Source organism: Podarcis pityusensis (genome assembly GCF_964106645.2).
Source record: "Podarcis pityusensis genome assembly, chromosome: 5".
NCBI classification, from domain to species: domain Eukaryota; kingdom Metazoa; phylum Chordata; class Lepidosauria; order Squamata; family Lacertidae; genus Podarcis; species Podarcis pityusensis.
Window position 1 is genome coordinate 73064407 of NC_138032.1, and position 22417 is coordinate 73086823.

Here is a 22417-nt window from a genome sequence, read left to right on the forward strand (position 1 = left end):
TAGCTTTGATTTTTCAAATATCTGTGCTTCATGATTGCAGATAATGGCCACATTGCAGAGACATTAGGTGTGCTGAAGTCCCATCTAAATCAGTGAGACTCTGGGCCTGCTCACACATACACTTTCTTCCCATAGCAACTGTAGCAGCAAGCGGTCGGTTTCAGTTGTTGCAAAGCAAACCACAAACAGAACTTTCATAACATCGGATGCCAACACAAACTGGTCTGCGTGATCTGCGCACACTCGTGTAGTCACAACCAATATATTAGGCAAAAGGGCACCACTGTGTTTGGGGGAGACATTTGAATCCATTCGCATTTGAAGTTGAATCTATCATATGTGCTGCTCCACCTCGTTTTACCCTAATTCAAACAGAAAACATAAGCAAGGCTACTGCACATGCCTTCAGGTGACTGTGGCAGCTGGCAAAGCCAACAACAGCTCCAACTTTATGTTATTACTTTTGCCTTGCAGTTTACGAAGCAGGGTACTTTCACAAAGCAGCTTACAAAATAAAAATAGAAAATACATCACAACCAAAAGAAAACGGAAGCAAGCCAGGCGGAACATTAAAATCAGGCTACAACAGCAATTTGTTTTAGCATAATAAACCATAACCCATGTTTTAAAAGCTGGCTGGAACAGGCCAGTCTAAATGTGGGAGAAAATATGGAAGATCTCTACTGACAAGGAGTTCCCTTACGGAAACCTTCCCCAACGTTGTGCCCTCCAGATGTTTTGTACTTCGATTTCCATCATCCCTGATGGTTGGGCCAAGCTGGTGGGGGTTGATGGGAGTTGGAGCCCGCAAAACTGCAGGGCACCATGTTAAGGGCTATAACTCCATGACAGAGTCCCAGGTTCAATCTCCCCCAAGAAAATCATTGTTTTAACAAATGGCATTTGGGTTTTCTGCGGATTACCATTTGTTCCAATTTAGCACCAAAGAGTGGGTTTTCCAGGGAAAAGTGATGGGGGCAAAGACAAAACCACTCTGATCCATGCCTATAAAGTGGGGGACAAGCAGAGAACTGAACTTAAAAATGGATAAATGAGAAACCAAAATTGACAGATTCACCCATCTCTAGTCACAGTATCTACTTTTGCTGTAATGAATCCTGAGCCAGAAGGACAAACAGACTGACTTGGTATACAGTAGCTTTCCAGGTTCCATAAACTTGGTCCTGGCATCGAAAAGGCCACCTCTCTTTATTGGCCTCATGAATAAATAGGACAGCTTGCAGGGACTCTGTTCCTGACCTTGAAGGTTGAACAGGGTCATAGAAGAGTAGGAACATTCTCTTACCCATATGTTCACTTGCTCACCCATTGTGCCATCCTTCATGCTTTCATGATCTCAGAACTATTTCCTCTAAACCGACTTGTTAAATGTGTGAAAAAATTGACAGGTGTGTGTAAACCCATGCAGACTATGCATAGGGATAGAAAACACTTCTGTGGTTTAGAGAAGTTTAAGCCCAAGATCAAAGTGTTCTGTATTCTATCTCCCCACCCTGTTTCTGATTTCTCTTCACATGGCTCTGGAAATTGGACTCCTGCTAAGATAAATACTTCATTACAGCAGTGCAGATGAGTGGAGCGTCCCCTAGCCAGTAACCAGCTCAATCAACTGACTTTCTATTAGTTTATTTTTAATCAATTGTCATTAGGAAAACAAAATTAGAAAGCACAAGGCAGCAAATCAAATGCAATACAATTTTCTTTAGGGACCTGATCAGTTGAAACTCCACTGTAAATCATCTTACACTTGAAAGATTACACACTATGTCTTACCCAGATGAACAGTATGCTTCTTTATTAAAACACAACTTTCTCTTTCTAATTCTTTTGTCGGGGCGGGGGCGGGGGGTTATTAGGTGGGCTTGAAGGCCATGCATGAGAAACTTCAAACTTTTTTTAAAAAGTAAAATACTGTATGACCACGAGCCTACAAAGTATAAGTTAAGATAGAGTGAGCATCCTGTAATAGCTTTCCTCTCCTCCCGCCCACCATCTACTCTGTTATTGATTTGTGTAAATGGGTTGTTTTCCAACTACTGTACACTTGCAATCTACACTTTAGACCAACCCTTGACAATATTTCCAATAATGCTGAACTGAAATGGTGGAGGAGCTTTTAAGAACCCATCTACTGTTAAACAAAACCCTCCCTTTGGGCAGTTTTATACACCTTTGTGAAAGGGTGCAATGGTGTGTGTGTGTGTGTGTGAGAGAGAGAGAGAGAGAGAGAGAGAGAGAGAGAGATGGTATGAAGCAGCTAGAGATTGATGCTCCCTCAACTTGGAATGTGCACCCCACTGAATGAAATGTCGTGCAAGGGGAGTACAGTGGTACCTCAGTTACATACGCTTCAGGTTACATACGCTTCAGGTTACACACACCACTAAGCCAGAAATAGTGCTTCAGGTTAAGAACTTTGCTTCAGGATAAGAACAGAAATCGGGCTCCGATGGCACGGCGGCAGCAGGAGGCCCCATTAGCTACAGTGGTGCTTCAGGTTAAGAACAGTTTCAGGTTAAGAACGGGACTTGCGGAATGAATTACCGTATTTTTCGCTCTATAACACGCACCAGACCATAACACACACGTAGTTTTTAGAGGAGGAAAACAAGAAAAAAAATATTCTAAATGAAATAGTGGATATATGATTTTTGTGGTTCATGCTGTGGCCACAGACATGTGATCTGACAGTGAGTTTGGAGTAGCCCAATGCAAAAATCCTGAGGATAGATGTGGATCCATGCTTTGTAACCACGGAGGAGGGAAGGAAGGGGAACCATGGATCCTCTGCTCACGACTGCAGCAGATCCCCCCCGCCACCCGCAGGCATTCGCTCCATAACACGCACAGACATTTCCCCTTACTTTCTAGGAGGAAAAAAGTGAGTGTTATGGTGCAAAAAATACGGTAAGTACTTAACCCGAGGTACCACTGTATAACTACACGCATCATGACATGTATCACAATGCAGATGCCATTCCTCAGCATCTGCACTGCCTTCCTTTTCGAAGAGTTGCAAAGATTACCTTGTGAGTAGCAGTGCATATGTATCCCCTCTTCTTCAAGCAGCAGCAGACTGAGGAAGGATGGCTGCAAGCAGGCATGAAAAATATGCAAGAGTGTGAAAGAGGTAGGTCCCCTCCCACATGTATCTTTCATGCTTCCCCCAAAATGGCATCTTTCATAGCAAAGGTAAACCTGTTGACCAATTGCAGTCGTTAACAGTCGTCAACAGGTTTACCACACCTATCAGCCAATCACCCATTCCTACCACCCTTCTGAGTAATACCCCTCCCCACCCTCTCACTATATATAATGGTCTGGTGACTTCTGTTTCAGTGTATCTGAAGAAGTGCGCATGCACACGAAAGCTCATACCAATAACAAACTTAGTTGGTCTCTAAGGTGCTACTGGAAGGAATTTGTTCATTCATTTATCGTACTCATAACTCACATCTTTGTCCATAACAAAATGCATAAGCAACTGTGAAACATATTAAAAGATCATTACAAACACAATCCCAATGAAACATGGTAATGATGGTAACCAGAAAACCAAATGAAATTAAAAATTAATGCCACGCAAAACACACATGCAAACAAATTTTCAGCAAAAAAATCTAAAGGCCTTCTGGAATAAATCCACAAAATGGGGGCACCACTGAAGTGAAAAGCCCTCAGCTTTGATAGCCATTCATTTCAACTTCAGAGGAAGATGGGGCTCAGAGCAGTGTCTTGTAAAATGGCTGAAGCAAGAGTAATATGAGGCAGTCCCTTACTATCTTGCTTGCTTTGTGAATCACAGATTTTGTGTGCCACAGATTCTATCAAATTTATTATTTAGATTATTGACTCATTTGTTTTTCTTTTTGCATAGAACCCGTTGCATACAATTATGTCCATATCAGTGACATCCCATTTGTTCTGCCTGAGCCAAAACAGCAGCCCTTTTCGATCTGCCTATAATCAATAAGCGGCATTGTACTGTCATGTTTCCTCTGATTTGGAACTGCAGCTGTTCACAAATTTGCACTTGGAATATATCTTTCCTACTCCCTTTGGCAACAGTTTGCATTCCAGTGCTTCTGTTCCAGGCCTTCTGTCACTGAAAAGATTAACACTATACAGGCAAGCCACACTAGCCACGTCCCTTTCCTCCCTTCTGGTTCATACTGCACTGCAGAGCCATGTTAAACTGAAGTGGATTTAACTGGCCACTCAGCTTGATGAACGGACCTAGTGGGTTCCAAGTGTAGGTCACCTGGGATGTACCATTTAAACTTCTGTTTACACAGTTTGAGATGTGGGGGGATGGGAGCTGGTTCTCTTGTCTTGTTTAAGGGTGAACAATTTGCCACCCAGATGGCTGGGCAGTGTAGCATCTAAGCAAAACATGGACAGTTTCCCTGGAAGCAAAGGGATGTTTTCAGCTGAGACAAAAAAGAAACATGAAAAAGAAAAAGGACAGCAGTCAAGCATTTGACAAGACAATCAAACACACACCAGATGTGTAATACATATAGGGGAAATCAGTTCTCAAGACCAATGTGAAAATAGTAAAATAATACTGAAATTATTCTTCTCCTCTCCTTCTTCCACTCCTCCCATGTCCTCTCCCCTTCAATCAATATTTCTAATGTCCTAGGGCTAATTAACATACAACATTAAAAACAGTTTAAAACAAATTACAATAACAAACTAGGGCAAGTCCTAAAATATGTCTCTATCTGTCCATCTATCTCAAGTTTCAAAGGGCAGGGTACAGAAGTGCATATTCAGCATATGACCAAAACAGCAGAGTGAAGGTGCCAGTTGCACCTCAGTGGCAGAGAATTGCATAGTTTAGGGGCTGCCACAGAGAATGCCCTCTCCCAGGTCCCTGCTCCCATACTTCTCAGGGCAGTGGAACCACCTAGAGGGCCCCCTCTACTGATCTCAACTTCTGAAAGGAAGCTTGAGAGGAATACTGATCAGATGTGCAACTGCACTCAGCAATGGAGTTTATAGACAACTGCACTCAGCAATGGAGTTTAAAAAATAATAATGCCAAGACTGTATGTGAAGGAGTTGGGAGATGTTGAATGGTTCGTGTAACACAAAGCTGGCCATGAAGACAATGCTGGCCCCACAGTCCTACATTTTAGCCACCTAGAAATCTACGAATGGCCCTTGTCAGCAATCTTTTTTTTTTAAAGTAGTAGAAGTAGTGTGGGTCATATTTTGAAATAAGCAAGGGCCAAAGAGTCATCCATATTGGCTCTACCCACTGGAGGTCTCAAGCCAAGATGGAGGTAAAGTGCATGGCTGCCAAGAGTCTTTGGAAGAGTCTTTTCATTTCAAACACCTCAGCTATTCAATCCTTCAGTTGCCTATGTTTTGGTTTATGAAAGAGATGGAGCAGTTTAAGAGCATAAGGGTGAACTTCGACAGCAGCACCAGGAAAAGATTGGCCCTACCATGACAACTGACGTATCAAGCAGCTGATTATGGGTATCATGAAAAAGCAACAAATGGTGACTTAGTTTAGTATTACAATATTTTTGCTGGTACAACCACAGGGCTTACACCAGTTTCACAATGCCTCAAAACATAATGCTTTTCAGTGGACTCAGATGACACATATACTTTTATCCATGTTGCACTCAAATTGCAAGGGAGCTCTAGGGAATGAAATGCCTGCACTCCTAGTGAAGATCAAGCTACTTACTACACAAAATGATGGGATTGCTTTGTCTTTAAAGAAATAGACTTCTCTTTATTAGCTCTTGATGGTGGAGCTACTTCTCTCCTGCCCCTTTACCCTCTTCACTGGCATGCAAATTAAGTTGGAGAATAACTCTGCATTAATCCCTCATGACCTCCTATACAAGGCCATTTTCTTTTGAAAAGAGGATTGGTCCTGAGCACCCACAGAGTCCTCCCATGCAATTTATGAACTACCCTCAAGCACTGCTGACAGCCTGATACATGGGTCAGCAGCACATCAGTTTTTCTTGGTGAATTATTAAGCTATTAACTCTATAGCTTTCTCAGCTTTAAAAAGTGCACTTTTGCTGTGCACACAGAGGATGAATAGCCTCAATAAATTCCATTAGGCTAAGGAACAATAAGAATAGCAGAGTGTTGACTTTAGGAAAATGAATGCAGCCCAGGGATTTGTAGCATTGCATGGTACTCTCTTTTCTTTAGGTGGTTTGGGAACTTGTTCCCTCTCTCTCTCTCTCTCTCTCTCTCTCTCTCTCTCTCTCAGTGTTGGGTTGAAATAAACGACAGACGAGTGGCAAGGTGTCATACGGGAGGCATCTCCCGAACATGTGTCGGGGAGCCCCTTTTATTGAATATTACAGCATTGCCACATATGTGCTTGTTGCTGATTGGTTAACACAAGTACAAAGCAGGGGTTGCATATAAGACATTAATCATCAATAGGTTAAAGGTTGTGGAGGAACACAGAGTTAGACAGGCATGAAAACCTTCTTATCAGGCAATTACTAATGATTGATATGGTGTGAACTCAATGTGAACTGAACGTTCCAGGGTGGTAAGAAAAGAATGTACACAGAAAGATAAGTACAGGTCAGGATATGATGTTTCATGAACTCAATGTGAACTGAACATTCCAGGGTGATAAGAAAAGAATGTACACAGAAAGATAACTACCCATCACTCAGGAGGCATCTGCAGTGGAGTTTAATTTCTACATTTGCTTCTAGATTAGCACATGACTTGAAGCAACCTAACCACCCTAACAGGGATGAAGCAACCTAACAGGGATAAAGGCAAAAAAGCACTTGGCCTTCTTTGCTCTCGCTTCCATACTTCCCAGAATCTGATTGACTGGGACAACTCCAAAAACACTACAGGGAGAAGGTGCAACTCACTGGCTATTCAAGTAAGGCAAGCCCATCATGAAAATTTATTAGAAAGTCTCCCTTCTCCCTATAAATGGACAGAAATTCTCTGTCCATTTTTACAGGTGGAGAATGGTATCATGAAAGGTGAGAGGGAACTTCAGGCCAGCCTTTGAGAGAAGATGAAGAGCATCATAACTATTTATTTTAGTCTTCTCAACTGATAAGAAAGGAGCCACTTCTGCTGATTGTAACTTCATCTTTGCTATAAAAAACCCTCTCAAAACTTTCTATTCTGATTTTAAAACAAATGCTAGCTACCTCTCATTTTCATAGATATGAATAAACAATGCAAATATATATGCCTATCAATTCATTGAAAAAGTCTATGGTTGTAGATTTTAAATTCTTGTTTTCCAATTTAGCATGTTTTAATTTTATGCAATTATTCAGTGCAGTATGTCTAAATCTCTACTCCTGCTGCTAAAGATGAGTGTCCTACCTATGAGTAAATGCAGGAATTGGACTTATTTCAGATCTGTGCCTCGGGACATATGCAAACTACATAAGCATGCCAGTGCCCCAAAGTAGACTTCCTAGAGAATAACAACTTTAGTTCCTCTGCCTCACTCTGGGAAATAAATCTTTTCCAAGATTTGGGGATAGAAGATTGTCAATTGTTGCTCTTTCCAGACTGCAACTTCCTTCTATTCTGCACCCAAATATGATATTAGCATCAAATGGCTTTTTGTTTACTACTCAGTGGAGGAAAGGCAGAATCCCGGAAGTTTTTTTTTTTTACTGCTGCTTTGCCTCTTATTTAGAAATCAGTCATCATCAGTGAAACTTAGAGAGATTAGTGTGGATGAAGACCTTGCATTGCCACTGCTCATCTAAGTCGTGCACTTACAGACTCTCTTGATGAAGTCTCCCTTCCCTCCATGAATATTTTTTCTTCATCCAAGAATATTACTCGGAACACCTCATGTGCAGTGTGATTACTGAACACACTGCAGTTTAGTTCTGCTCAAAGAACCATAATTGGATATATCAAGTTTTCTACTTAAGAAATCAGTCTTGAATCTTCACCGTTCACCAATTTGTCCCACTGATAACTTACTTGTTAAAAGCAATCAGTGGCACACCTCAGTGGGTGCTTCCCCCTACCTTATTTCTCTCTCAGCTGGCTACAAATGTTCTCACCCCCTGAGCTTTTTATGATATGTCTGTAGCAGAGATGCAGCATGCCTGGCCTCATCAGATTTTCCAGGCTGCTGTGCTTCAAGACTAAAGGTCAACAGCAAACCAAAGCCCCTTGGGCCAGATACCCAGGGATTACTCAGTCAAAGCACATCACACTTTCTCCTGCTTAGAGAAGATGATAGAAGAATCCCACCTCCCCACCCTGCACTGTGTACATGGAATTCTCTCTACACATTATTGCGATCTCTGTAAATTCAAGGCCACATCCTAGGAAGACAGAGTCAAAAGTTCTTATGTGATTGTTGTTGTTTTTTTTGGGGGGGGGGGGAAGTCTTCCGACAAATAGCACTCACTCCAGTTGCGATTCCCCAAAACGAAAGTCATACTTTCTCCAACCTAGGTATTATCCTCTATGAATGGCTAGTAGGCATTATCTTCTATGAATTTGTCCAATAGTTGTCATTAGTGGGCAAAGCTGATAAGATCAGAGAGGCATCTGACCCAGAAATTTGCCTGACAAGGTAAATGTGGAATTTTCTGCTCAGGAAAAAAACACACCAAAGGGTGCAAGGGCAACAAAAGAGAGTTTCATTTAGACTAAATTGCATTTATCTGGATAATTCATCTCATTCCTATACGCCCCTCCATATGTGGAAGCCTATTTCTGCACAAGGAAACATCTATTGGATTCTAACTTATATTTTATTGAAATAATTTATTTTTTATTTTATTAAAGGCATTTTCAATCTATTTTCCTTTGACTAGAAAATAAAATTAATTTTAGAAGAGACTCAATAGCTCTAGGGCTACAGTGACTTTCAGAACACAAGTATTGATTCTGCAGGGGGAAAAATAAATAAAACTGCAACAAAAGGGCAAAGTAGTTTCCTGACATCTACAGCTGAACATGCCATTGCAACTGAATAGACTGTAAATGTGTGTGTGTGTGTGTGTGTGTGTGTGTGTGTGTGTGTATGCATATGCTTTGCTTTGTGGGTGCCTTTATCTTGTAAAATAAATTAAAATGTTATGATTGCATTTTTTATGCTTATGTTACTCATTGTTTAGGGTATGAAAGCACTGAGATCTCAACTCAACTAAAAGTAAAGTACAACTAGTCACCCATAGCAACTATTGGCCCTAGATGTGTGATCCTATCGGCATCACAAGCTGTATTCAGAGTGGGGACTGAATGAGCATAATGATGCAATTTGGATGCACCTTTGCACTAGGGTAGCCACCCATCACAAAAAAGAAGGCACAGATTTGCAAACAAGTTGCATGTTCAGTTATTTATATTTTGTGTCATTCCTGAAGTTTCTGCACTGTGTACCTAAAAACTATGGAAAGCAAGAAAGCATATATATTGCATAAAATCAGTTAAAATTAATCATTAATGAAACTTCCTTAAAATGCCTTGTCTCCCTTATTAATGGTTCTGAATCCTTAAACTGGCTTTGTACAAGACAGCCCTTCAAACAAAAGATGCCTCCAAATAAAGTGGGGATGGAAAGAAGGTAGATCAGGATCTACTTGAAGAGCTCTGGATGATTTGCAGTTGATCAGCAAAGTATTCTGATCCTCACTTCTTCCACAGCAGATGCTGTTGAGATGAGGAAAGCTTGGGGTGAGGAAAACTAGGCATGGGTTTTATGTGATAGGATTTTGAGCTCACAATCTTGTATTGGGAAAAAAAAGTTTGGGCTTCTTGGAGGAACTGGACATGGAGAAAGAGGTTAATTTCATTCATGAACCCATATGTATGAGATGTATGAGATAAACCAACAGGGGAAAGGTCAGCCATGACAATGGTCCAGTGATTAAGGCATGTTAGCTCATGTCTGTGAGTCCATGAGTCATAGTTTGTGTTAAGTCTTGAATTGCTGTTGCATCAGACATGCTTTTGACATATATATATATATATATATCTGTATCTGTATCCACAAAACCTACAAGCTGTATGTATATACAGTAGTACCTCTGGTTAAGAACTTAATTCGTTCCAGAGGTCTGTTCTTAACCAGAAACTGTTCTTAACCTGAGGTACCATTTTAGCTAATGGGGCGTCCTGCTGCTGCCACGCCGCCAACACGCAATTTCTGTTCTTATTCTGAAGTAAAGTTCTTAACCCGAGGTACTACTTCCGGGTTAATGGAGTCTGTAACCTGAAGCGTTTGTAACCCGAAGCATTTGTAACCCGAGGTACCACTGTATCAGTATCCAGAACTGTATTACTGAAGCCTGATCTTCTGCAGCAGTGAATTGTTTTATACCTTAAGCAGCCGCTGTGTGGTGACTGGAACCAGGAGCAACTTCCACTTTGTGGCTATCTCACCTCAGATCCCCAACAGGGCTGAGCTCAGAGGCAGTCCGCTTCTTAGTTCTGTGTCCTGCACTTCCACATGCCACAATTTTGCACATGACTCTGGTTGGTAGACCTTGGTGTTCAAATCACAAAACCAACATATATCCTGCAAGTTTGAAATCTGCCTACCCTGGAAACAGAGGACTGGTCAGCCCTTCAAAGAGTGCAATGTCCTCTGTGAAATAGGACACATGGCAAGCCAGGTTTACACCCACATCAGATAGTAGACTTCGCTGTTGGATTCAGTAGATTTTCCTTAAGACAATTCTTTAAGGATTGTTGCTTTTTAAAAAACGATGTTAAAGTCACTCAACAATAAACTACTGTTTCCAGCAAAAGATTGTACAAGGAAATGAAATATCTCTGTACAAACCGCATGCATAAACAGGAGGGAGCATTTCTTCCCCTCTTTTGTGAGATCCCGCTCACCTTTCATCCACAAAACATTTCAAGCTCCATTTCCTCCAAAATGCTGATAACTACCATTACCTGAACTAATTGAGAATCATTATCTGCTGCTCTAACTAAAGGCCTCCTGTGATCTCTAAACCTCCTTTAATGTCTTCATGAGAAACAGCACACAGAGGAGGCAACTGGAGGGTAGAAGGAACTGACAGCTAAAAATACAGATGACACCCAGGGGATACAGAACAGTATGACTGGGCCTTTATGGCATCATCTTCAAAATATATGGAAACTACAAACATTGTCTCAGAGAGTGAGAGTGAGGAGCAGGGCAAAACTCCCTGCCTCTTCAACAAGTATGGTTCTGTTTAAGCATGTTAAGAAAGACACTGGGACACTTTGCATGTTTTTCAGAGTACGCCTAAGAGATTTTATGGATGAGCCTAAAAAATGTTAAAATGATGCAAGCATGAGTTCTGAAAATGTATGCATCATGCAGGTACAGTACTCCCAAAATCATGATTGGCTGGAGCGAAACACGTTATATATTTTATTTATGCATATCTGATTCTGAACATGGCAGCTGTGCTCTAGTGCCACAGATGATAGGATCAGCTCAGAAAGACAGCTGCAGCCTCAAGGAGCTATATTTTAAAAAGTGAGCAACCTTTTTGGTCCATGGTCCACATGTGGAGGTGGATTGCTCCTTGGAGGCCATGTGGCCAATGCTGGTGGTGGGTGGAGCCATTTACACACAGTACTGGTAATTGACACACATCTAACACAGAGAGACAGAGATCCTTTCCTCTCACACTAACACACGACTATTGGAGAAAAACAAATACATTTCCTTCTCTTATGCTTCCAGTTAATGCATGTGTTACTTTAAACCACACAAGGGCACTGTTTGTTCACTCCAAAAAACTGAGCCATTTTGTTTGTTGCTCTCTCCAGACAATATGTGATATTTTCTCTGTCTCATTTCCACTCCTCCTGTAAATAGTTCCTACATGAATAAAGCCTCTGAACTCCAGAAGCTAAGTGATTGTTGCAATCTAATTCACCCAAGCTAAAGGTCAGCTGACAACAACATAATCAGAGTGAATGCAAGCATGCATGCACATATGAACTATTTTGCTGGAGGGCAAATTTTTTTTACAAGGAAGGAGGGATCCACTCACCATGCTCCACCTCCACTCCAGTGGTCTGCTGCCAATCTTATTGTTAGAAATGTTGCTTGTGCATACTTCTTCTTCTTCTTCTTCTTTTTTTTTTTTTTTTTACTTTGAAGCAGGCCATTTAGGGACAGAAGATACACTTTATGGGGCACATTTGGCCCAGGTGATATAAGTTGCTGTCCGCCAGTTTTCAGAGACATGAGGGTCTTTGGGGTAGCCACAATCATCAAATCACAAAGAATGAACTCATGTCTCATGATTCCTTCTACTGCTGCATGAAGAAATGTGACAAATGTCATTTCTTGTCAAGCCATCAGACTAAGTATTTAACGCAGATAGCTTGCAGCTTTTGCCCTTCTTATATCAATACAGATTTTTACTGACAGCTGAAAAAACCTCAACGAACCTTACCGTGTGTTCAGAGTCAATGAAACCTTCAATATCTGCTTGAAAGTCCTTTCTTCCTCCTTTTGAATATTATTTGGTATCCTTTGCTTTTACATAAAACCAAACACCATGAAGCTCAAAAACATTCAAGTGAAATGCACTGAGCATCAGTATTGTAACTGGGCCCAGGATGGGGCCAAGAGTGAATAATCCTTTGCTGGCACCAAATCAAATGAAGCAGGGTAGGAGGAAGGAGGAATTTGCCTTCCTATCTCTTCTCCGTTGTGCAAGGAAGAAAGGTCAGTGATTACAAATGAAATGATGCAATTAGACACTTCAAGGGGTATCATTTTCACTTGATTTTTATCCTCAGCCAAAGCTACCATTCTATCATATCCTCCATATGAACCTACATAATGGGGACACTTCCAATTTTCTCTGTGTGCACAATACTTACTGGTACTGTTGACCTTGATAGCAGTATTTCAGCATTTTACACTTCTGTTTCAGCTACAGTGGGGAAGAGCAGTTAAAAGGAAAAGGGGGATAAAGTGCCACTGGTGTATTAGATCAGAGCAATGTGCTTATGGCTATTCAGGGATAAGATGCATGTTTATATCAAACAAGTGAAAGGGTGTTTTTTAATTTTAAAACGTTAATGTGACCGACACAGTTAAAATACCAAGTAAAGGAGAGTCACGATTCACTTAAAGCTCAACCAGGTCAAAGGTTTAACTGAAGCAATAACACCATCCAGGTCTCTATCATCGTATAAGATGAATGATCAGTGGAGCAGAATGTATCATATAAGAAAAGATAACTGTTTGGACCAAAGGCTAAACATATAACACAAAGGAGAGAATTGTCAGGAAGTCTAAAACTTGAACTGGGATCGAACCTTTCATTGAGGCTGGAAGCCTGTGACTAAGGGTCAAAGTAGGTGTGGTGCTAAATGTATCAGCAATCTTTTTTATTTTATTTTAAAGTAGCAATAGCAGGTGAAGGGGCAGTTTTCATTGGGGCAGCAGGAAATGGGTTTAATCTCTTCTTCTCTGTTGCCATCTGGACAAAAATTGTCCTATTGGAGCAATTCCAAGGGCCTTTTGGCATTTCCCTCACTGTGAGAAGTGAAGTTACAGGGAACCAGCCAGAGGGCCTTCTCGGTAGTGGCACCCACCCTGTGGAATGCCCTCCCACCAGATGCCAAACAGTTAAACAACTATATGAGTTTTAGAAGACATCTGAAGGCAGGCCTATACAGGGAAGTTTTTAATGTTTGAGGGTTTTATTGTGATTTTAATATTTTATTTTTATATGCCTGTTGTCTTTGTCCATGGAGTTTTCTTGGCAGGGATACTGGAGTGGCTTGCCGGTTCCTGCTCCAGGTGGATCACGTTTGGTCAAAACTCTCCGCTATGACCTGTCCATCTTGGGTGGCCCTGCACGGCATAGCCCATAGCTTCTCTGAGTTATTCAAGCCCCTTTGCCATGGCAAGGCAGTGATCCATGAAGATCCCATGGACTGCAAGAAGATCAAACCTATCCATTCTGAAGGAAATCAGCCCTGAGTGCTCACTGGAAGGACAGATCCTGAAGCTGAGGCTCCAATACTTTGGCCACCTTATGAGAAGAGAAGACTCCCTGGAAAAGACCCTGATCTTGGGAAAGACTGAGGGCACAAGGAGAAGGGGACGACAGAGAACGAGACGGTTGGACAGTGTTCTCGAAATGACCAACATGAGTTTGACTAAACTGCGGGAGGCAGTGGAAGTCAGGAGTGCCTGGCGTGCTCTGGTCCATGGGGTCACGAAGAGTCGGACACGACTAAATGACTAAACAGCAACAACCACAGCATTTTATTGGGAGTTGCCCAGAGTAGCTGTCATTCTTACTAAAATGGTATTGCAGCCCCCATGGAATGTTTTAATTACATAATAAAATAATAATTAATAATTAATACTATTATTATTATTCACTTGATTGCAGGTGAGTTATCACATCGAATTTGGCCCTTAGCAAAACAGTTCCTAGGAACTGAGAATAGGGTGCAGTACCAGCAATTGAATTAGGCTCCCATGCCAGCAAGGTTTTGGCCATGCCAATAAGCTATGGCTGCTTCCCCTTGTCTTGGCATAGGAGCTCTATTCGTGCACCGATGGAAAGAGGAATGTGAAACATATATAGCCTATTGCAACAGCCAAGGTATTTTTAACAGGAATGATGATTCTTGGAAGCTTGACTTCTTTAACATAGATTTCTTTCATTAACTGACAAACTTTGCTAATAACAAACCCAACACTGCCTTTTACAAACTGTAAAGAAAAGGGGTGGGGAAGAAGCAGGGCAACTGAGTTGCCTTCACTTTCTTCAATGTTAATGAGAGTTACAAAAAAAGGTTATCCCCTTACACCTTTCCTTGTGACACCCCCCAGTCATTCCCCTCTACGAGCGGAACTCACTGTTCCAACAAAGCCTCTCGATTGGCCAAGACTGATCTAAATATTAGAAGCCCTGCCCTTCTGGTCTTCATGGTCAACAGAGCTTAAGAACATAAGAAGAACCCTATTGGATCAGACCACAGACCCATCTAACGCCTCGCAGTGGCCAACCAGATGCCTATGCACAATTAAGTGTTGGTGTGGACCTTTAAAGCCCTAAATGGCCTCAGCCCAGTATACCTGAAGGAGTGTCTCCACCCCCATCGTTAGGCCAGACACTGAGGTCCAGCTCCGAGGGCCTTCTGGCGGTTCCCTCACTGCAAGAAGTGAGGTTACAAGGACAGGCAGAGGGCCTTCTCTGTGGTGGCGCCCTCCCTGTGGAACACCCTCCCATCAGATGTCAAGGAAATAAACAACTATCTTAATTTTAGAAGACATCCGAAGGCAGCCCTGTTTAGGGAAGCTTTTAATGTTTGATGTTTTATTCTCTTTTTAATCTGTTGGGAGCCTCCCAGAGTGGTTGGGGAAACCCAGCCAGATGGGCAGGGTATAAATAATAAATTTATTATTATTATTATTATTATTATTATTATTATTATTATTATTACTACTACTACTACTACTGTTTAGGGAAGCTTTTAATGTTTGATGTTTTATTCTCTTTTTAATCTGTTGGGAGCCTCCCAGAGTGGTTGGGGAAACCCAGCCAGATGGGCAGGGTATAAATAATAAATTTATTATTATTATTATTATTATTATTATTATTATTACTACTACTACTACTACTACTACCATGGGAAGCCCACAAGCAGCCCTCTCCTGCTGTAGTTTTCCAGTGGCTGGTAATTCATAGACATGCTGTCTCTGATCCCGGAGACAGTACATAGGCATTGTGGACTTCTGCATATTACACTTCTCCAGTTCTGGTTCTTGCAGAGAAGAGGGACTCTTGGCTGCAGAGGTGCCAACTTACACGCAAGATTGAGAGGGCCCAGCATGCATCACATGTGTGTGACGTCGTGTGTGCAATGTGCGACACGTTCGATGTCACATCATTGGAAGGAGGCCGAAAGTGGAGCCCAGGATGAGGCAGCTTCAATGGCCGGTGGCTCCTCGTCTCTCATGCTCAGGAGGAGCCAACCACTGAAGCTGCTTCAAACTCAGCCCCACGCTCGGCCTCCTCAGCTCCCTTGCAACAAATATTGAGGGGGCTGAAGACACCTCAGGCCCATGGAGTTGGTGTGCCAGCTTGGCTGGAAACTCCTCATCCCAGGTCTGGAAAGGGGTGGGGAGTGTTTTAAATGTGTTATAACACCGTGACACCATATGGTGCTGTGGAGTTCTGTCTTTCAGCAACGTGATTTCCTATTATGACGTTTACAACACGTTTTCCTGAAACCCTTTTTTGAAGTGTCTAGATCCAGCCCAAGTCTGGCTCTGACAAAAAATATAGAAGTTAGCAGCTGTTAGAAGATCCCTTCACACCTATTTAGTTGTTGATCTCCTTCACAACAGAACTCAGTGGCTGACTGAAGACTTTAAAAAGCTTATTTCCTGGAAAAGTAAAAACCATTCCTTGTTATACTTTGAAAAAAAACAACAACAGGTAATTTGAAGCTTGTGGCTGCCTCAACATATTTATGAATATATGCAAACCTGTTGTAGGACGACATTGCCAACTTTGGATTATGCAGACCCACTCTGCCACGATCCTTATCTCTGATACAGGAAGGTTTTTTTGAGGGGGAGGGAGATGTTTTTTGTTCAAAGATAGTTTAATGAAAATCCCAAAGCTTGAAATTGTGTTCAATCATGGGGAGCAAAGTATATCTATCATCAGTGTCAGGTAATGGGATGCTGGATTTGACAGGCAACGGGTCCCAAATTTCCTGTGACATAGTGCATAAATACAGGGCATGTTTTGTATGAGATCTAAAAGCAAATACTTATTTCTAAAATGTGGGTTTGCTTGGGAATCTGACATTTCGTAGCTCTGCGTTAGAGATTTAGTCTCTTTTTTTGTATCATACACTTTTCCAGATTCAACACTTCCAAACTTCCCTGCAGATCAGAACACAACTCCCACTTGGATTGCTCACAACTCCAGATTTTGCAGTGGCAGCATTGCATAAAAAATACATACATGTAAAAGCTGTGTAATAAGTGCAGCACAAATCAGAACAAAATGCACCCTTTGGAACGTAATTTCATGCCACAGAAAACATCTATAATCAAATGCTAGCAAAATCCATAATGGGACAGAATTAGCTGCTGTGTCCATCCCTGCTCTGTATCTGTTTCATCAACATTATAAAATCCACAAATAAAAATTTGCATTTGTGTGTGTGTGCATGCTAGCTTTTTATGGGCCAGTTCAAGGCCACTGTTCTCCTTTCATGTGCTTCAGACCAAACTTGGAGCAGATAGCCCTAGCACTCATGGACACCTTATTGAGTGCAGGGTGATCAGATCATGAGACATCAAGTCTCTGAACCAGCTTCTCAAATCAGGTATTAAGTCATTAGTCCACTGACATTCTAGGGAGGAAAATGTTACCAAGGACCATGTTCCTTTGAACCTTTTCAATCCTGACTGTGCCACTTGCTGAAGCCTCACCTGTACCTTCTTTTTACATTTTCATTCTCTCAGATGATCACAAGGGTAGTTTGGAGGTGCGATGCTGAGCACTGTTGGCTCTGAACCTTCATAATACTGTACATGGGGACACAGTCTTGGAAATCAAACCCATTTTTGACCCATACTAAATTGACTTGTAATCAGAGGGAATGATGACTCTGCAGCAATCTTTTCCCACCAGCATTTAAAAGAAATTTTCTTCTTTAAAAAACCAGCAGAGAATTTGAACTTTTCGCTCAGTAGGTCAAGATATTAAAAAGGTAAAGGATGGAAATAAGAGTCATGGAGGGTAAAGGTTACAGAGATTATAGAAAGGTAATTTGAGATTTTTAAAAAATGCCTTATCTATAAAATACATTGTCACTTTTAATCTGACAAAACTCTGCCCTTTTCCTGATCCAGCAGCCTCTGGTTTCAAGACATAATGTGATGTTTAAAACTATTTGTTGGCATCATTGTAAAGTTAAGCTTATACAGCATGCCACTTTCCTAAGGTTTATGTGACAACACAGGTTAATTAAAATAAGGACTTTTTTGAGCAGGAACTCACTGGAACTCAGTTCTTGCAGCTCTCAGGTGGGTGCCATTGCCATTATAAGTGAACATGGGAGACGTTCATGGCAAGTTCTGGCACCTCTTTTTCTAGAAAAATAGCACTGATTAAAACTAAGCATTTTTTGGTATAGTGTATGACAGGGGTCGGCAAAGTTTTTGTGGCTTGGGCCAGTTCACAGTCCCACAGACGCTGCAGTGGGCCGGAGTGCACATGCACGCATGCACAAACGCTATTTCTGGCACTCCTTCTGGCGTGGACGAGGCGTGTGCAGCTTCCCATTGGCTGCAGGAGCTTCCGGCCAGTGTTGCGGAAGGCTGTCCCTGCTCTACTCCGCTCCAGTTTAGCGTGGCACACGGGAGCTGACCGAGTGGGTGGCAGGGGTCCCCAAGTGGGCAGTGGGGGTCCATGGGCCAGTTAAACGACCCCCATGGGCCGCTTGAGGCCCATGGGCTTTAGGTTGCCGACCCCTGGTATATGATAATCCTCCATTTTACGGCAGAGATGGAGAACTTATGGCTTTCCAAATATTGCTGGACACCTCCCATCATCCCTCTGAGAAGTTGGTAGCCAAGAAATTCCCTGGTTACTTCAAGTCAATATGTAAAATTCATCTCCCTGCTTGTTGCAGCATTTGGCCCAGGTGGTTATCATGTCACAGTGCTTCAGTGACACAAGCCAAAATCAGCAAAGTCTAGACCAGGGAGTAGAAAACCTGAGACTCTCTGGAAGTTTTTAGCCTCTCCATTTCTCATAAGCTCCAGCTAACATGACAGGATGATGGGTACTGTAGCTCAACAACATCTGGAATGTCGCAAGTTCCCCAGCCTTGAGTTTGACTAAGCATTTCTATGCATCCTTGTGTCCATCAGCTAGTTATTCTACCTAGCTTCTTCCAAGAGAGTGAAGTGAGGCATCCTCCATTAGCTCAGGTAAGGCCAACTGCTATTTTGCTCCTCCCCTCCCCAAACCACCTTCATCAGCTGCCATCATACCTGGATGAGGCAGATGGAGAAATGACACAGCAAGAAGCCTTCAGAGCAACTGCCATTTGGCTCCTCCCCCTCGCAGAACTGTCTCCCACAACAAGCATTCCATTTGGCCGTTATGGGACTTCATGATGCGTAATCCTATGAAAGCACTGACACCTGCATAAGCTTAGTTTCCTTCTTCCTCTCATCAAATTCCCATTTGTATCCCGTCTTCCGAGACTGCAGGTCATTATTATAAAACATAAAACACCTTGAGTGCTTGGCAGAGTGGTGGCATATCAGTGTAGGAAATAAATACGCATATTTGGAATTAGCTGAAATGCTCACGCCAGATGAGTCAAATTGGTGTTAGAGATTTCACCACAACGAGCACAATACAATATAGATATAATGCTGACTTTCCTCTACCTCCTATGTTAGTTTCTAAATCAGGAGCCTTTGAGCAGGCTGACAGTTAATAACAGCTTAGAGCCAATCCCTGGACTGCTGACCTGCTTTGGTCTGTTCTGTTTCCTTGCCAGCAGCTTGAGCAAAGAGAGTAGTTCAGTTGTTGGGCCTGGAGCTGAGAGGATTCTCTGCTAATCCTTTCCAGCCTGGTGGGTTCACACCTCAGAATTATAGCGGCAATATGTCATCTCTCCATGTCAGTAGACATTCAGGTCTAAATAGACCCCCTTGGGCACTTGGCAAACTCGTCCCTTCCACAAAGGGCAAGGATTTGCAGAACTGGATGAGCTGGAAGGAAGCTGCAACAGCGCTGGGTGATAATAGCGCGGACTAGGTAGATATAACCCATCGCCATTTGCATATTTTGTCAGTGAACTGAATATAACCATCTGTGAAAGAAGATGGCTTCTAACAGGTGAAATGAAACAACTGTCACGTTGAGGGAGGACTCAAGATAATGCCTTTGGAACACCAAGGCAATATGCTTGGACAGAACATCTGTGCCGAAGCATCTGGTACGCCTAGCTGTTTGCATTGCAGGAGTTTTGTTTAAATATGAAAGTTAAGAGAGAGCAGGAGGGTGATTTGCAGTGCCGAGCACACAGATTGCTTGATGGATGGTGTGCAGAATATTTTCCTGACAGATCAACTAAGGAAAGCTATTCAGCTTAAATTATATTTTATCTTTGGTTTCATGCACAGTGATAGAGGAGAATCTCATTTGGTCTGCATTTTTAAGTGAACTGACCTAATTTGCAGCTCCTGGACTAATCCATGAATTGGTACTATCTCACTTTTCTGAATTTTGCTGTATAATTTTAAGCTAAAGGGAGGAAAAAAAGATGTAGTATTGGTGAAATGAAATTTGGTACAATGTACCAAATTTCATTAAGCATGCATGCTTTAGAATATAAGTACATCTAGAAATGCTAACACTGAGATAAAATACATATTTAAATGTGTCAAAAACATATTTAAATATGAGTTTTTTATTTTTATTTTTTTAAAAAAAGTTCATACATGGAATGGAATGAAACAACCTGAGGAACAACTACATCTGAAATTGGCATGGTCTGAAAACAGACTGATCCATCCATTCCTAACCATAACTAGAATGCAGTGATATTTGAAGAGAATTTGGCAGCTCATCTTTAGGTGAAATCTCTGAAGAATTTTTGATGAAAGCCAAATTTTCAATTAGAACTCTCAATGGGGTTTCATGCATCCCTTCTTGGCACCAGAGGAAAATTCATAGCAAGTTTAGACTCTTCTGCGTGTAAAACCGCCGAGCAGGTAAAAGACAATAGGGCTTTCAATATGTTAGCAAAAAAATTATCCGGAAGCTTTCACACATCCCTAGTTATAGGGATGGACTGAGGAAATTTCTTGAAGTCACAGAACTATTATTGTTCACACATCTCTTCTACAACAGATTGAAAGGACAGAAATTCCAGTTGAAAAAACAAAATGAAAGGAAGGAAGGGAGACATTAACTTCATGTGCCCTTGTCACCTGTAGAGCCCTGTGTAAAATCCTGGAGAGCTGCTGTCAATCAATGTAGACAAGGCTGAGGTAAATAGATCAATGGTCAGGATAAGGCAGCTTCCTGTTTTCTTACGTTCCTTCTAAAGCACCAACATGAAGCATTTTTAAGGGGTGGAAACAGATTGGGATAACATTAGAATGGTATTTATGTACCAGTGGGTACAAACATTCCAGAGATTGCTGGATTCCTGTCTTTGGGAACATACCCTCCTGCTGAATCTGATCAGGGATCAGGGATCCTTCCATATTTGTATTGTCTATACAGACAATCCCCGTTTTGCACGGGGGTTGTGTTCTGGACCCCCCATGTGCATCGGCGGAATGCACGTAAGCCCGCTCTGCCACACCTCCCCTTGCTGACCAAAAAAGATTCCATTGAGCACATGGATTGATAATATGGACAGATTAGCTACATACAAGTGAATTGCATGTCAACGCAAAATAAGAATGGATAAATAGGAAGAAATCTGGAACAAATATTTAAGCGATAAGGCGGATAGTGGTGGGAAGGAGGGGGAAGAGAGAGAGAGGTGGGAAAATATTGTTAAAAAGGTGTAGTCATAGGTATGTCAGTGAATTCAAATCTGAACTGTCAAATTGTGTTATTATTGTTATTATGGTTTTTGTTGTATATGTCTTTTGCAGTTGTTATTTGTATCGAAAAAACAATTAAATAATTTTTTTAAAAACCCTCCCCTTGCTGACCCTTAACGCCCTTTTCCGAACCTTTTCATCACATCTTTACAATGTTTTGGGCTACTTCCAGGCTTGGTGCTGGGCATGCATGGCGATTGCGTGTCACTCAGATGCGCCTCAATCAGTTGTTGCCTGTACTGACTGGCAGAAACTCTCCAGGGTTTCAGACAAGGGTCTTTTCTAGCTTTGCCTGGTGATGCCAGGGACTTAGCCTTGTTTTATACAAAGCCTGTGTTCTTCTACTGACCTACACCTCTTTTCCCTTTCAGAACATTTCCACGGAGCAATTCCATTCATAGGAAGAGCTACTGCACCTCTTTGTTTTCAATTTAAACTAGTTCTACTCTGCATAGCACTACAACAACTCCACGAGATACAAAAATTATTACTTTAAATTACAATGTATTCGGAAGGTGTTTTTTAAATCTTTATGTCATCTCTGCTTGGGGGAGTCTGGCCGGGGAGTTCTAGAGAGAACATGAGCTACTAACTCGGTGGAGCATGGAGTGCAAAAGAGATGAATCCTTCTCTTCTTAATAGTACAACAGGAGTGGGCTATGAAGCACATTATTTACTTCAGTGGTCCCATTACTGTATGCCTCATTACATCTGAAGACTGAACTAGCATTTTGAATGTTCCGGCAACAGTGCGAACGCTCGCTTCCATGCCTGTGCATTATTGCCGGTCATCATAAATAA

At 41.8% G+C, this 22417-nt stretch overlaps 2 long non-coding RNA genes across 22 annotated transcripts in view; one reads left to right on the plus strand and one right to left on the minus strand.

The window, feature by feature from the left end:
• The window catches only part of LOC308476927, an 808687-nt gene that overhangs the window by 318785 nt on the left and 467485 nt on the right, over positions 1-22417 (minus strand). Inside the window, exons 1-2 of one of the 21 annotated variants that reach the window (XR_013986215.1) lie at positions 19034-19056; positions 12868-12920 (exon numbers count right to left, since the gene is read on the minus strand). The exons of the other annotated variants lie outside the window; for them this stretch is intronic. This is a non-coding gene — a long non-coding RNA (uncharacterized lncRNA). Of the gene's footprint in view, positions 1-12867; positions 12921-19033; positions 19057-22417 lie in introns of those variants that run through there. 21 annotated transcript variants of the gene reach the window in all.
• LOC308476952 lies at positions 17746-22134 on the plus strand. Its single transcript, XR_013986267.1, has 3 exons — positions 17746-18970; positions 20910-21049; positions 21988-22134. It is a non-coding gene; the product is annotated as an uncharacterized lncRNA (long non-coding RNA).